General features: G+C 38.2%; 1 protein-coding gene across 2 annotated transcripts in view; it reads left to right on the forward strand.

The window, feature by feature from the left end:
• The window catches only part of NSMCE2 (NSE2 (MMS21) homolog, SMC5-SMC6 complex SUMO ligase), a 220,131-nt gene that overhangs the window by 8,352 nt on the left and 195,037 nt on the right, over positions 1-16,742 (forward strand). The window lies entirely within an intron of this gene.

A 16,742-nucleotide genomic window follows, 5' to 3' on the forward strand; every position in this document is an offset into this window, starting at 1 on the left:
TATTTTATATTATATATGGAAGCAGGGGAGCACCATAATCTTTTTGTTTTCCTTTTAATATCACTGTTTTTCAGCAATTTGATTGTGATGTGCCTTGGTGTGATTTTCTTTGTTTATTCTGTCCAGTGTTCTTCGAGCTTTATGGATTTGTGGGCGTACAGTTTTGATCAAATTTGGAAAAAAAATTCTGCTGCTATTTCTCTCCCCTCTCTTCTCCTTCTGGGGCTCCAGTTACATGTACGTTAGGCTGCTTGGTAATGTCTCATAAGTCACTGAGGCTCTGGTGATTTTTTTCAAGTCTTTTTTTCTCTCTGACTTTAGTATGAATAGTTTCTTTTGCTGTGTCTTCAAGTTCATTAGTCCTGTCTTCTCAAGTGTCTAATTGACTAAATCTATCCAGGGAATTTTTAATTTCAGAGACTGTATTTTTCAGCTTTAGAAGACATGAAGAAGAATTAAATGGAATCTTATTTCTCTCTTCATTATGCTCATGTTTTCCTCTGTATGCTTGATCGCATGGAGCGTATTTATAATAGCTATTTTAATATCCTTGTCTGCTAATTCTGTCATCTCTGTCTGTTGCCACTTGTGTGTATCATGTTGTTGAGTTTTTGGATTTTGTCATCTTCCTTTAAAGAGTATTGACCTTTGTTTTGGTTGGCAGCTAAGTAATTTGTGGATTAGGCTGATCCCTCCCAGGCTTGTTGTTACACTTTGTTAGGGCAGGTCTAGTGTAGCTTTACTTTAGGGCTAATTTAGCCTTGTTACAAAGCTTGGTCTTTCTGGAGTCTCTGTTGATTGCCCAGAGAGTTCAATGAAAAAGCTCTACTCTGCTGGATGGAATTTGAATGTCTTCCAGTCCTGCGTGAATTCTGGGAATGGTTCACCTCACAGCTCACAGCAATTGTTCCTCTTCAGTTTAGGATTCAGCATCAGACTCGAGGGGATCTGTGTGTAGATTCCTCAAGGGCTTTCTCTGCGTGCCCCCCTCCAGTGCTCTGTCTCGCAAAACACCTGCTGCTCACCCTCTCTGAACTCCAGCCTCTGTCTTCTCAGTCCTTTAAGACTGCTGTGCTCCGCTTGGATTCCTCCTCCCTTGTGCAGGGAAGAGGGCAATTGGAGGACTTACCTCGCTTGCTTTCCTTTTCGCAGGCATCCCAATTCTGCTCTGCCTATTGTCCCACTGCCTGAAAGCAGTTGCTTCATATATTTTGTCCAGCCTTATAGTCACTCATGGCAGGAAGGTCAGTTCCATACTAGATATTCATTCACAGCTGGCAGCAGAAGTCACCCATCATCTTTAGTGGGTGGCCTCTAAAGGTCTTACCTCTGTCCAGCCTGATTTGTAGTCTCCTTTTGATGGTGATGGATATTTGGCTTTGGTAGGTAGGCCTGGGTGAACTCATAATAAGATCTTAAATCATAAGAGAGAAGAGCTGGTACATAACCTCCTGGAGGATTGTAGTCAGTTTTTTTCAGGATTTGCTTTGAAGCCTTCTTAGTATTTTTGATACAGAGTTCATTTTTGTTTGTTTTTGTTTTATTTTTTTAAAATAAGAAGTACATTTTGATGCAAAATGCAACATCTGTTTCATTTAAAAAGAAATATAAGCATCGTTTTTTGAAAGATTCATGCTCTAAAGCAGGGATTGGCAAAGTTTTTCCATAAGGGGTCAGATAGCAAATGTTTTCAGTTTTGTGAGCCATGTGGTCTCTGTTGCAACTCCTCTGTTGCAGGTCTGACAATTATTATAAAAATAGTTTTGACCCTGTGGACCTTGTAGAAGGGCCTTGGGGACCACATCCTGAGGACTGCTGCTTATGAACCTGAATTGGAGTGCTTATGAGCAGGACTTTGGTGACAGGAGAAACTCCCTACAGAGAGGATGCCTAGGATGACCCCCACTGGAGTAATAGAGCAAGAGCTTGTTAGGAGAGCAGTTTTCACGTGACGCCCGACTGAGGTGCCGTCTGAGGACCCAGAGAGTAGAAAAACACCGGGTATTTAAGTAAATTTGAAAGTAACTCAGCCTCTAACAGTAGATGAAAGACTTTTAGGAGACAGAGCCAATATTGCTACTTAATTGCAGGACTTGGAATCAGCCTGATATGGGCTCTAGTCCCAGTTCCAGCTTTAGTTCTATAACTTGCTCAAAGATAGGTAATTTCTTTGAACTTCTAATTTTTTATCTGTGAAATAGAGATAAAAATGCCCATTTTGTAAGGTTGTTGGAGTTAAATAAGATAGTATATGCAAAGTGCTCTTAGTGTAGTGTTTATTCAATAACTATCAAAAAGTATAGCCAGCAATTAGAAATTTAAGGGTCAGAGCTTAGAAGAAGGGCCTGTGATGTGAAGAGGGGAGCAAAGGTGGATGAGTTTTTAGTCTATTTAAGGCTTTTGGTTTGCATGCTGCTAAATCAGTAATTCATGTTAGCCAACACTACAATGATTAATAAAGGTTTCTTCCTTCAGGTTGTTTACAGTTTAGCTGGGAAGCAAGACATATACATGCTATTCGAACATTAAGTGAACACTGAGGGCCTAAACATTGAACATTAAGGGCCTAAAAGAAGTTAGGACTTTATTATTGGATGGTTTAAAGTAGAGGAGGAATGTGGCAAGATCCAGGTCTAGAAAGATAACCTCATGGCAATACTGAGGCTGCTATAGAGGATGGAGATACCTCAAGTAGCTAATGAAGTTATTTCAGTAGCTCAGGTGGAAAAAGTAAGTTCAACTAAGATATTATAGTTGAGGTGAAGAGGATTCGATTTGTGTGCTTTGTGTCTTATATTATGCCCCTACATTGTGATATAGGCAGGATAGTGTAATGTAAGAGTGCAGAGCTTTGTGTACAGAATGCCTGGGTTCTTGTCGAAGCTCCATCACTTATTATTTTTGTGTCCTTGGACAAGTTTTGTAACCTCTGTTTTAGATTTCTGATTTGTAAATGGCATTATTGTGGGGATTAAATGAGATAATACAAATTACATAGAGCAGTCATTAATACTTAATAAGTGCTCAGTAAATGTTAGCTATCATCTCGTCATTTGGTTTGCATTTGAGTTGACTATTTTCTTGGGCAATATGTCCATGGACTGAGAGAAATTAAAGTGCAGAAGAGCAAGTGGGAAAGTCCATGAACTATCTTCAGAGCAGAAATATTCCCTTTTCTTCTTAGCTTTATAAGATTAGACACACTTTCTGTTGACCTTTTGGGTTGCCCAGTTTCATCACAAATTAGAATGAATTTTGACAAAATAGGTGGTAACAATCACTTAGGGATCATTTTCTCACTTTGCACTGCAATTCTCTTGTCACTATATTATTAAATTATTGGTGGAGGGGATTCCTGCTGCCAAGAACTTGGGTGGTGATGTGTTTTGTTTTGTTTCCTGTTGGTTGCATATTCCTATACAGGTGCTTGCCCCTATTCAACTTTCTAACATATTTGAAATTATCACCTTTCCCCGTGTTACGTTACAGCATATGGTGTCTGGGCAATTAGGCTCTTGCTGCCACCCTATCTATGAATTTTTCTCTAAATTTATTGGTATTGTAGTAATTCTTTATTTGAACTAACTGGGAAATGAAATTTGTTACGTTAGGAGATTTTTCAGATAACCGGAGCTTATTTTTCAGATTTTAAAGTTTATTACGTACTTTTCTGTCTTCTTAAGCAGAATGTACTGACCTAATTTACCAGAGCTGTAGGTATCAACATCATCTTTAAGCAACTGAATTTTCATAAGCCCTTTAAGTTTAGTCAAGTAAACTTGAGGAATGGCCCTTCCCTAAAATGTTAGTGTACCTCAGGTTGCGTCCTCTCTCTTCCTGCCCCTGTGTCAGGGTGTGTCTTCAGATGGCCTTCAGAGGTTTGGTTAATGTTCTGCGATTCCGTGGAAAATGTATGTGCCTGAGGATTGACAGTTCTTATCAGATTCTCGCTGAGTATTTGTGAGGAACGTTTGGAAGAAAAGAGTAAAAGGATGTATATTTAAATTGCCCAAGGGTCCAGTAGATGAGAAAACTTTGTTGGAGAGCTTCTGGATTTTACTCTCTATATTGCTTTTCCTTCTGTGACTTGCTGAAAGAAACAGAGCAGAAAGACTTCAGTTATTATGGTCAGTCAGGTAACTGGATGTTTGTTGAACTATTCTGAGGTACGGTGATGATAATGATGGCCATAATGATCAAAAGATGATAATAGCTTGATTGGTTACACACGTCTAAGGTATGCAGGCACTGTGCTGTTTTCACAAGTGATATCTCACTTGGTCCTAACTAATCCTTCAAAGTAAGGACTGTTGTTATCCCCACTGGGTACATGAGCCACTGAGGCTTAGCGAAGTTAAGTGCTCTCCAAAGGTCACACAGTTACTAAGTGGTGGGAGTTGAGATTTGAGCATAAGGGATTTGATTGCAGTTTCTGCCCTTAACCATTACACTTTATTGAAAATTGATTGTGTTCGTCTGATGGCATTTGCAGCAGTTGGATACTATTGAAATAACATTTAGTGGTATTTAGCTCAGAAAATTTTGGTTATTTTGTTGAGGTTAACATTATCTGATTTTTCTTTTTTCTCCCTCTTCTTCTTCCTTTCCTTCTCGCTTTTGAATTCCGAAATGAGGTTGCATGCTTTTTCTTAAACAGCCCATCAGCTTTTGTCCTATTCTGCTAGTGAGGTTCTCAATGACTTGCCTTGGACATTCACGCGTTCCCTGGACTTTAGTGTCTTCTTGTAAAGGCAGAGTTGAGTCTGGTCGTGGAAGGAAGAAGCTGGGACCTTTTGGGGTCACTGTACTGACCCTAGTCTGTCTATTTCTGGACTTGTTGTAATGGCAGGAAAATCAGTTCCTTTTTGGTTAAGTGATGGCGGTCAGGTTTCCTCTCCATGCAGCGAGTTGCAGTCCTGACTGATAGAAGTGATACCGTGAATTGATTGAATGATAGTCTGTTCTTTCGTGTATCCAGAATTTGTACTCTCATTAAGAGTCATCATCTTTTTAAACCTGATTCCTTTTTTTCTCACCTTGATCTCCACCTTGGCAATAAACAGAACTTTCACTTTGTGACAGTTACTTTAGAGTTAATGATGAATAAAGAACAGCCATCAGAGTTAAAAATTACATGGCCTTAGAAATTTGTGCTTCTTATGAATAACTGAACTTTCAGATTTGCAAACCTTAAGCATTCAGTTGAGTGCATACTTCTGAATCTGGATGCTTAGGTGGGTAATATTCTAGTTTTCCCCCCTGATATAAGGCATTCTAAAAATCTAAAAATTTGAGGGATAGAGAGAAAAAGAAAAAGAAAATTACGAACACCCATAACCCTATCACCCATCACCTAATTTTATGAAAAAGGAGTAATTATTTTACTTAAATCTTTTATGTTAAATTTATTTTGAAAATTACTTAATGGTTTGAGAAGCCAGCACGTACTGACCTCACATTCTCAAGACCTATTTTCTTAGGAAGATCCACATTATGGATTTTCATTATGCTGTAATAAATTTCTCCATCTAGAGAACTGCTTCTTATAGCCAGGACTCTAGTTAAGTGGGAAGGTTTCTTTTTGGCCTTGCTCTTATACTTTATTCCATAATTATGTTATTGAGTAGAAGCAGAAATTAGAAGAAAGTAATAATAGTGGGGTGGTGGCCACAAAGACAATAAAAATAACAACCATAAGAAGCCAATGTTTGTATTTCTTATATAGCTTTTAAAACTGGAGTCAATTATAAAAGCAAAATATTATTATAACTTAAATAAATGAAGGCCATTGAAAATTATGGTATCTGTAGTGTTAAAAGTATAAAGGCATTGCCTACAGAATAGTAAAAATCCAGCTCTCTCAAAAAGCTCAGTTGTTTTGCCTATATCTTCTTATTTCCCAGGTGTAAGGAAAAACTGCACTGTTTCTACTCTGCTACTCACAGCGCTTGTGACACTTCTAGCTCCACTTCCCACTCCAAGCAATTCTCCAATTCTCCAGTTCTCCAACTGGGTGTCCTACAATTCAATTCAGTTCTGAGACTGTTTACCTGGAGTTAGTGTCAGATCTCACAGGTTAAGCGCTCAGTCCTATAAGACTGCCCCTACTGCCCTTGGGTTCTATAATTTGCTAGAGCAGCTCACAGAACTCAGGAAAACAGTTTATTTACTAGATTACCGATTTATTATAAAAAGGTGCATCACAGGAACAGCCAGATGGAAGAGATGCAAAGGGCAAGGTAAGTGGGAAGGGGCGCAGAGCTTCCATGCCCTCTCCAGGCTTGCCTCGCTCCAAGCACCTCCGTGTGTTCACCAACCTGGAAGCTCTCTGAACCCTGCCCTTTTGGGTTTTTATGGAGGCTTCATTAAGTACCCACGCATGAGCAATTAAATCATTGGCCATTAGTGATTGAGTCAATCTCCAGCCCTCTAATCGTGTGGTTGGTTCCCATGGCAGCCAGCCCCCATCTTGAGGCTATCCAGGTACCCCTAGCCACCAGTCATCTCATTAGAATACAAAAAGACTTTTATCACTTTGATGATTCCAAGGGTTTTAGGGGCAGAAACCAAATATGTATTTCTTCCTATTATGGCAGTGCAATAAAGTGAGAAAACAGCCTTGTAACATCAATTAAGGTCCACAAAAAGATTTACCAGAATAAAATTTCCTGTTCCTTTTCCTCAATCCCTCTCCTTTGTCATCAGCAGTATTCATATTGATAATCCGTTAATGCCATTTTGAGGCTGAAAGGAACCTTAGCGGTTAGGTGATCTCTGATGCTTTTACTCACTGGTTCTTACTTCAGGGAATGGGAGCTTTTCAGAATGAGTGAGGTTTGTCAGCCTCTAGGGTTGGGCAGAGAGTAGGAATGAGGAAATGGGGGGGTGTGACAGCCCTCCATTCTACTCCCCTACTGGTTATGAGTACAAAATGAGTACATTCCCTCTCTTCTTAACATTAATAAAATTTAGACTTGCTTTCAGATTGTGTGCTCAGGAAGTTGCCTATAAGCACATGATCTGAAAATCTGAGCATGTGTTTTGTCTGGCATGATTAGGTCCTTGAAATTTAGAAGGGCAACATGTCCTCTTCTCAGAATCTCTAACCCTTTGCCCTGCTTGATTTTTCTCCCTACTACTTACGTCACCACACCTTCTCACATACTATATCATTGGTATAGTTATTTGGTTTGTTGCCTGTCTGACCTGTACGTAAGCAACGGTGACTGCAGGGATTTTTGCCAGGTGCCTCTAACTCCCCCGCCCTCGCCCCTGCTGTTGCCTCTATCAGCACTTGGTATATAGGAAGCACTCAAGAAGTGAATGAATATATTTAAAACCTAGTAGGCAAATTAATATAAAAATTTCCTCTAATTGAGTATCTAGCTCATTTATATATGCACATAGGTTCATATCCATGGATCCATAGATCCACTCCATCCCTGTATAGACCCCATCTATATAGCCGTATACGCGTAGTGTATATACAGCAGTGGGTGGTTTTGCCCTCAGGGCACCTTTGGCAACGGCTGGAGACATTTCTGGTTGTCACAACTTAGAGGCAGGTGGTGAGTGTGCTACTGGTCTCTACCAGCCTCTAGGTGTTTAGGTGTCGCTAAATATCCTACAATGCATAGGACAGCCCCTGGGCAACATCCAGCCTAAAATGTCAGCAGTGCTGAGGCAGAGGAACTGTGATATACACATATGCACATACATATTCATTAACTCTGGTAAAAGGAAAATATTGTTTTTCGTCCAGCGAGGTTTTGAAATTTGCCTAGTAGAAAGCATAGGCAATACTAGGGGTTCTTTAGATAAATAATACCTGAACTTTTATTGTATGTACTGCTTGCTATCAGTTAGGGATTTTTCCCTGTTTTCAGAGGTTCTTCATGTTCTCCTTATATTTTATATTTCTTTTTTGTGTTTATTGTATTTCCCTGTCTGGTCTGTAAGGTCCTTGAGGGTAGGATTCATCTGTAGTCATCCTCATACCCCACCTTCAGAGCCTGGCAGAGGGCTTTGTACATTTTAGGTCGTCTGCAGATGCTTATTGAGTGAATCAATCAATCAATCAATCAAGTAATGCAGGAATTTGGGTGTTGGGTTGAAGCAGCCATAGTAGGAGAATTAACCCCACTCACAGAAATGGGCAAATGCCACAAATCAAGCTGTTCTCATCAACTGGAGAGCTGGTCTTTCAGGTTACCAGCATGCCACGGCGCATTTCTCACATTGGAACGTATTTGCATTTGGTAGATATGGTTGGTAAAAGACTCTAAAGGTTACAAAGCCTGAATGCTGGGGGAACTTCAGGGTCAGCCTTTTCCTCAGCTGGTGAGATTCCTGGTACTGTTGACTTGTGTCTTCGAAATACGTGTGAGATGTTGCTATTAAATGTATCACTACCATAATTGTATTTAGTCTTGACCTGGGAACATGCCTCACCTTCTGATGTAACCGTTTCCCAAAGTGTTGAAGTGGGTGAGGAAAAGAGCGCCGCCAGAGCTGACTATAGGCAGATACTATTAAATAAAGGTGCATGCGGTGAAAATCACTGAAAGGGGTCGTCTTGTCCTCACTCTACAGGTGGGAAAATGAGGCTCATTGAATTGAAGTAACTTACCATAGGGCACGCACCGAAGTGGCAGCCAGGGAATTTGAATTTGAAACCAGTTTGGCCTGATTTCAGCCCCTTGACCTAGATTAATCTGGCGCCCCTTTCTCTTTCTGATGGCCCTCAGTTGATGGCAGTAATCCTTTCTAGCTGTTAGTGATGTGAGAGGCATTTTTTGGGTATATTTTCTCTACTTCTTCTTGCAATTATATGAGGTTTTACATCTTTTTTACAAATGAGAAAATTTTAAATTCAAAAAATTAATTAGTGAACAGTAGAGAATTTGAACTGGCAAAGTAGTATGGCACTTAGCCCCATACAGTGGCTCAACACAGATTCGTCTTTGCAATGATAGCGACAACGAGGAAAGTTCTTTTTAAAAAATCAGTTCAAAGATCTTTTTCTCGTGTTTAAAAAATTATTATTATTATTTACATTTTACTTTTGACCCATCTTTCTGTGACATATTTTTATGAACTCACTTGTGGGTAGAGGGAAGTTTTGAAGAGAAAAAGGAAAGAAGAGTTTTGTCAGAAACTCATCCTATTACAGGCATTTGCTCTTAAAATGTTAGAATTAAATAGTTGGTCTCTGTGGATATCTAAATTTGTATCTTGAAAGGACAAAATCAAAATTAATCAATAGAGCAAGTCTTTGAAATTTCTTTATATTTTATGCCGCCGATATCAATGTCTGTGATGTTACCTGTCGTATTGGAGGCTTGGTTTGGCATGGTTAGCCTCTCAGAGTTGATTTTTTTCTCTTAACTGGTAAGTTTGCTGTTTAAGCCATGGAGTAAGGGATGGTATATACTTAATTGTGACTGTGTGGACCAGTGGCCATACGGGGCATATATCTCTTGACCCAGTTTTCTTACTTCAAGCATATAACTTTTTAATTATGAATAAATAGGTATTTATTAAAAGGGTTTTTTTGTTTTCTGAGGAAGAGCATGATTTCAAGTTGAATTTAAAGGAATGCAAACATCTAGGTGCATTATGGGACTTCTCTTACTCAACCCCAGTTTAAGTTGTTATTTAAAGTAACCAAGTTCTCCTCTAAGACCTAAATAGAAAATAAACAGTTTAGCAAGTAATCAAGAGAAAGGTTTTTCTCTTTTCTCTTGATTACTTTATAACATAGTTGCACAGGAGCAAATGTAAACATTGGACCCTATTATCATTAGGGTAGGTGACTCAATTTAAAAATCACTGGTGTTCTACCTCCTTGGCTTTTCATGTGTTCCCCCTTTTCAGTGAGCCCCCTTAAGATGCCGTAACCTGATATCCTGATACCAATAAATGCCTTTTCTTTGTTTCACGGGGCTTTTTGCTTTTTTATTGTATTTTTGTTTTGTTAATGTGTTTGGTCTTTAGAAATTAGAAATTGAGCACTTTTGTTCATTGATGAACCTAATTTTTTAAGACTTTGCACTTAATTTTTGTGTAAGGACTGATTAACCCAGTGGTTCTTAAACATGGGAGGGAACCACTTAGAGGGCTTGTTGAAACAGATTGCTGGGCCCCACTGCTAAAGTTTCAATAGGTCTAGAATGAGGCCAAAAATTTGCACTTCTAACGAGTTCTCTGGTGATGCCAATGCTGCTGGTTCAGGGACCACACTTTGAGAACCCTGGTCTAATCATTATTTCCCCTTTGACAGGAGAAACCTGTGCCACTAGGTGGCACCAAAACACTTCTTATGAGGTAGCCATTGGGGCCTTACTGATCTGTGTGTGTTGATTGCAGGGTTCAGGATTGTGTAAGAAGTACAATCACTAAATTATTGGAATCTAGTAGCTTGGAGCCTGAATTATTCCATATATCTAAAAATACAAAAATTGTGCTGTTTCTATCAGACCAGAAAAACTGTAGGGCTATTAGGATCACAACATTTTAAGATCAGCTCTTCCAGGAATGAGGACTAGACTGCTCATTTCCGCTGGCTTTATTTCTAGTTATCCAGGTTACTCAGTTCATTTACCAGCGATAGATGCAGGCCCTGTCACAAAAGAGAAAGAAACATCTCATATTTATTATTTATTATTCTGAGTTAGTGATCTTGATTTTGTTGTTGGTAACATTTAAAAACCACTTTAAATTCTATCAGTGGGCCAAATGTATGGGGCACAGTTTGGGGACATTAAAAAGTGTGAAATGTGTTTTCCTCTCCTATTGAATTCCTTAGTCAGAAAGTCGAGTAGTTTCCTTTTTGAGAGCTATGGAGAGGAAAGTTTGAGCTGTGGTTGGCCTCACCTCACCTCGTGTTATGATGCAGTCTCAATCACTCCGTAAATTTCCAGCCATTCCCACACCTCCAGATTTTCTTTCTTCCCCAGACTGTAAAAACCTGAAGGTTGGCTTGGTTTCTACACATGATGGAATGTGTGGAAATAATTGCTTGCTAAGCTCTCCCATCCACATTGGGATGTCACGTTTTGAAATAGTAAATGAGTCATATTTTAGTTTTTAAAACAGAATACGTATAGTACCTAAATACTGCCTGGGTTTTTCTAGATGCTTGAGAATAATCTTTGTGTTGATTCTATTTTTTCTTTTCTTTTTCTTTTTCTTTTTTTTTTTTTTTTTTTTAAACCTTTGGAGCAGAGGCATGGGTTAGGTTTCAATGACCCTAATAGGTATGAAAATGACTACTACAGGAAAAACCGAAGTGGAGTCACTCGATCAGATTTTAAAATTAGACTAGCACTTTATCATATATCTTTGATCACTGAGAAGAATTAAGACTAGTTTAATTCTAGGCAAAGATAACAATTCATGGCAGAAGTAGAACAGGCTTTAGGATCGTTTTTGAAACATCAGGTCCTTTTTAAAAGACATAAAAGTTTGTCTTTGCCTAAGCAGAAAGGAGCTTTTATTAGGCTGGTGATTAACAGGTGAAACCAATTTGATTATTCCAGAGAAGATTTTTTAATTATCCAGACCTATTTCTCCCTCTTTCTTTCTGTACTTTACACCTGAAACTAAATGTGTAAAGTGTTATTTGTATGTAGCAGCACTGTCCAATAAAAATATAATGTGAGCCGGCATGCGTAATTTAAAATTTTCCACTATCCTCATTACAAAAGGTAAGAAAAAAGAGGAGGAATTAATTTTAGTAATATATTATTTAATCTAATGTGTCTAAAATATTATCTCGACTTGTAATCGTTATGAAAATTGAGTTATTTTTATACTTACGTTCTTTTCTCAGTCCTGACTAACCTCATTTCATATGCTTAATAGCTACAGTGGGAAATGGCAGAGGGCATTTCACTTTTCAGTGACTATCAGAGGAGGGCAAAAAATTGTAATGGTAGTTAGATCGTTTAGTTTTGCAGCTTTTTAGCCATTTTGGTGAATATTCACATTGAAACATTGAACCAGTTGGTAAAACAAGATAATACTATCTATTGATTTCTTTTCCTTTTTTTTTTTTTTTTTTGTACTTGTCAGTCCTTTACCACTGGCATGATTGGTATTTTAGGTTTTTCCCAAAATTGTTTAACCCCCTTAAAATCACTTACTTCTCCAGAGCCTATTAATATTTGCCTCTTTTCGAAATGTCACATCCTAATTTGACTCCATACCTACAGTACTTCCATATTTTGTAACTGATGTGGTAAGTTAGTTTCTTGCTAGTGTTGAGCAAGCTAGAGAGGCTAAGCCTCTTAACTTCAGCCAGAATATACTGGTTGCTGTACACAATTAGGCCTGTCAGCAGTTGACCTTGGAAATGCTAATTTGCTTATCCCTGGGTTCTGCTTCAGGCACTGCCTTTCCCTCTGTGGGTGGGAGTTATGAACCCAGTTTGGAGAAGAACTAGAGGCCCTTGGGGCAAGCTCCAAACAGATGTGCTTCTTGCTTCACTTCTGCATGTGACCAAGTTGCAAGAGGCATTCCTTGCATGAATTTCTTTGAAGACCTTTTACAGTCGGCACTTATGCCTAGACAGAAATTGAGAGGAAGCTTCATTGACATTTGGATCTACCCTTCCCCTGCATTCTAGCACCATCTGCCATAATGAGGTTGATTAAAAATGATTCCATTACTATTTCATTATATCCCTTGATGGGATTTTACTTATGATAACTAACCTAGCTTTCTTTTTAATCCCTCCCAGTTAATTGTTCCATTTTTTATGGCTAAATAATATTCCACTCTTTGGATATACCACATTTTGTATATGCATTCATCAGTTGATAGACGCTGGATTGTTATTATTAATAAATTATTTTTTGGATATTATTAAGAAATGCTACTCTGAACATTTGTGTACAAATTGGAATCTCGTTGTGGTTTTGATTTGCATTTCCCTAATGGACAATGATGTGAAGCTTCTTTTCATGTGCTTACTGGACATTTGTGTATCTTCTTTGGAGAAATGTCTATTCAGATCCTTTGCCCATTTTCGAATTGAGTTATTTCTGTTTCTATTTTTGAGTTATAAGAGTCTTTATATATTCTAGATACAAGTCCATTATCAAATATATGATTTGTAATTTTTTCCCCTTCTGTGAGTTGTCTTTTTACTTTCTTGCTAGTGTTCTTTGAAGCATAGAAGTTTTTTATTTGAGGAAGTCCAGTCATCTGTTTTTCCTTTTGTTCCCTCTGTTTTTGATGTCATACCTAAGAATCCATTGCCAAATCTGACGTCATGCAAATTTATTCCTAATTTTTTCCTGGGAGTTTTATAGCTCTAGCTATTATATTTAGATCATTTTGAATTAATTTTGTATATGGTTTGAGTTAGTGGTCCAATTTCATTCTTTTTCATGTGGCTGTGCAGTTGTCCCAGCACCATTCCTTCCCCACTGAATAGTCTTGGTACCTCCTTGTTGAAAATCAGATGACCATTGACACACAAGTTTATCTTTGGACTCTCCATTAATTTTATTCCGTTGATAGAATTCTGTATGCCTATCCTTATGCCTGTACCACACTGTCTTGTAGCTGTTGCTTTGTAGTAAGTTTTGAAGTTGAGAAGTATAGTCCTCCAACTTTGCTCTTCTTTTTAAAAATTGTTTTGGGTCTTTGGGGTCTCTTGTAATTCTGTATGAATTTTAGGATCAGCCTATCAGCTTCTAAAAAGAAGCCAGCTGGGATTCTGATGAGATTGCATTTATTTAGATCTTATTTAATTTCTTTCAACAATGTTTTCAGAATATTAGTTGTACATTTCTTCTGTTAATTTATTCTAAAACATTTTATTCTTTTTGATGCAGTTGTAAATGGAATTATTTTCTTAATTTCATTTTCATATTGTTCATTGCAAGTGTATAAAAATACAATTGAGTTTTGTGTTTTGAGCTTGTATCCTGCAACCTTGCTGAACTCGTGTGTGTGTGTGTGTGTGTGTGTGTGTATTTTTTTTAGTGGATTCCTTAGGATTTTCTTTATGCAAGGTCATGTCATCTGTGAATAGAGATAGTTTTATTTTTTCCTTTCCAATCTATTTGCTTTTTATTTCTGTTTCTTGCCTGGCGCTAGAACCTGCAGTAAGTTATTTACTTAATACTGAATACAAGTGGCAGGAACAGACATCCTTATCTTGTTCCTAATCTTAGGGCAAAAGCGTTCAGTCTTTCATCATTAAGTGTAATGTTCTCTGGAGAGCCCTGCAGTGTCCTTGCAGCACCCTCTATTGAGAAAGCTTAACATTACGCTCACTGTAAGGAGAAGTACTTAAAACAATTTCATTCATTATCACAGAGCATGTATAAAAAGATAAATTTTGAGCTGAGAGGCAATAAATTGATTAACTGGCACAGCACACAAATAAGCAAGCGGAATAAAGCTTTAGAAGTGCTGTGATAGAAACCTGTGTGCAGGAATCAATGGCGGCATCATGGAGTTAATAGTAGATTCTAGCTGAGGACCTTTAGGAGAAATTTCATGCAGAAGATGATGACAAAAGATGAATAGTGCCTCCTATAGAATGGGAGAGGGTATCTCTGAGGAAAGCAAAGGTGAGAAGTAGTCCAGAGAACTTGGTATCAAGATCTGTGATGGATCTGGGGTTTTTACCCTACTTGGACGCTATCAAGTTAGCCTGCCACAGTTTCATGGATGCTGGCGGAAGACAGGAGACTCCTAGGTAAGAGACAAAGGCCTTTCTTGTTGTACATCAAGCCATGTGAGTATTATGGTCCTGTAGGTTCACTCCCAATCCGAGTCCTTACAGGGGTGATATGGAAGAGCCCAGGGCAATACTGCGGTGGGCTTGGGTTGGAGCTGAGGAACCTTGAGCTTGGGGAACCCAGATTTTTATAATGGGCAGTAAACCTGCCTGACTTTTGCTCTGGAGGAAGACATTATCTTTATTATACTGCCCTCTGCTTTGGAGGGAGACACTATCTAGTCTTCCAAAGCTTTGTTCATTATGCAAACATCCTTGAAAAGATAGTCTGGAACAAAAGGGCAATTCATGCTTCTGCAAGATGTGCAGAGAGGTGTGAGACCCATGAGGAATTGTTTCCCAATGCCTGGCAGATTCAGGGAGATACAAGTAGTTCAGATTGAAGATTATCTTCAGTTTGGGCCTTTCTAAGATTTTTACCACCATGTGTTATAGCTTTAGTACTATTACATCGAGAAGATGTAGTACATCTCACAGTATAGTAATAAGGCCTTGGTTACTGCCAGGTTCCTTTCTTCTTTCCGTTTCTTCTTTCCCTTTTTTCCCTATTGGGCAGCAAAATACTTTGGTTGGCTAGGCGGAATAATTTAGGACTTTAAGGACCAGTTCTGGAATCAAGTAAACTGGGTTCAGACTCAGCTATGCTAGTTAATAACATAGTGACTTTAGGTTTTGGTTTCCTCATCTGTAAAATAGGGGATAATATTGTAAAATAGGAACTGATATCTAATGAATATTTAATTGTGTGCCCACAAACATCTCCCTTATTCCCACCTTATTTAGGGTTGATGTGAGAATTGAATAATGTGTTTAAAATGCTCTCCACAATGCTTGGCACATAACACTCACATTTTATTGGTCAATTACCTTTTTTTATTAAACACATACTAACTCTTATTTTTATGTATTTATTTATTTCTTACTATCAGCTATAGTTTTTATTCAGTCTCCAAAGAGTCCAAAGAGCTATTTTTATTAGATCTTTTTTTTTTTTTTTTTAACTGAGGTGTAGTTGATTTACAGCGTTGTGTTAGTTTTGGGTCAATTACTTTTTGACCAATACAAATAAAAACAAAAAAATGTTTTTGTTAGTAGTTATTTGGGCCCTTTGCAGAGTAGAAAGGTGGATCCTTTGGAGCTCTTGGTTGAGATTTAGTATTGTATAAAACTAGTATTGTACAAATTTAATATTGTACAAATAGCCCTGAGTTAAAAATGCAAGTTCTCTTATCTACTAGCTGTGTAAGTTTGAACCAGTTACTTCACTTCTTTGAGCTTCCTTTTCTTTGTGTGTAAAATATGGCCAATATCTCCTTTTCACGGTTGTTCCTAGTTTGAAACAGTTTATATCCTTTGTCATGCCGGATTTACTTCTCACCTTGGCTGGTCAGCCTGTAAACACTTACTTCAACTATAAAGAGAATGAGTGAAAAAATGACTTTAAAGTATATACCTTCCTATTGGGATGGAGAATGGCACTGAGAGCGTGTGTTGAGTGAGGGCCAAGTGTGTTTGTGAGCGGGAGGGGGAGAGGGAGTATGGGCATTACCTTCTTAGTAGGAAAAAAGTGACATCTATGATGGTTTCGGAAGCAGAAATGTGTTCTAGTTTCAGAAAAATTAGTATGGGATTTAATTTCAAGCAAAAAGGATCAGAGCTCCTTTGGGACAGACTAAAATAGACATTTAAACCAGTTACAAAGAAAGATTATGTAATCTGTTACCTAGAGGATGCAGTTTTTGTTAGTGCTCTCTACTCCCTTAGAATGGAGCCTTCCAGAGTCCTTAGGTAGTTTTGGAGTTTGTTGAATTTGAAAGAATTACCCTATATCTGCCTTATCTTTCCAAAGAGCACTATGCACTTGTGTTTAGATACTTACTAATTGGGAAGCGAAATACCAATGCTAGTCCGGTAACGAATCCTACCAGATTCACATATCAAATTCCTATAATACCCAGAAGGCTTCTCATAGACCCAGATGGGT

The sequence above is a fragment of the Eschrichtius robustus genome, chromosome 17, assembly GCF_028021215.1.
Source record: "Eschrichtius robustus isolate mEscRob2 chromosome 17, mEscRob2.pri, whole genome shotgun sequence".
Classification (NCBI taxonomy): Eukaryota; Metazoa; Chordata; class Mammalia; order Artiodactyla; family Eschrichtiidae; genus Eschrichtius; species Eschrichtius robustus.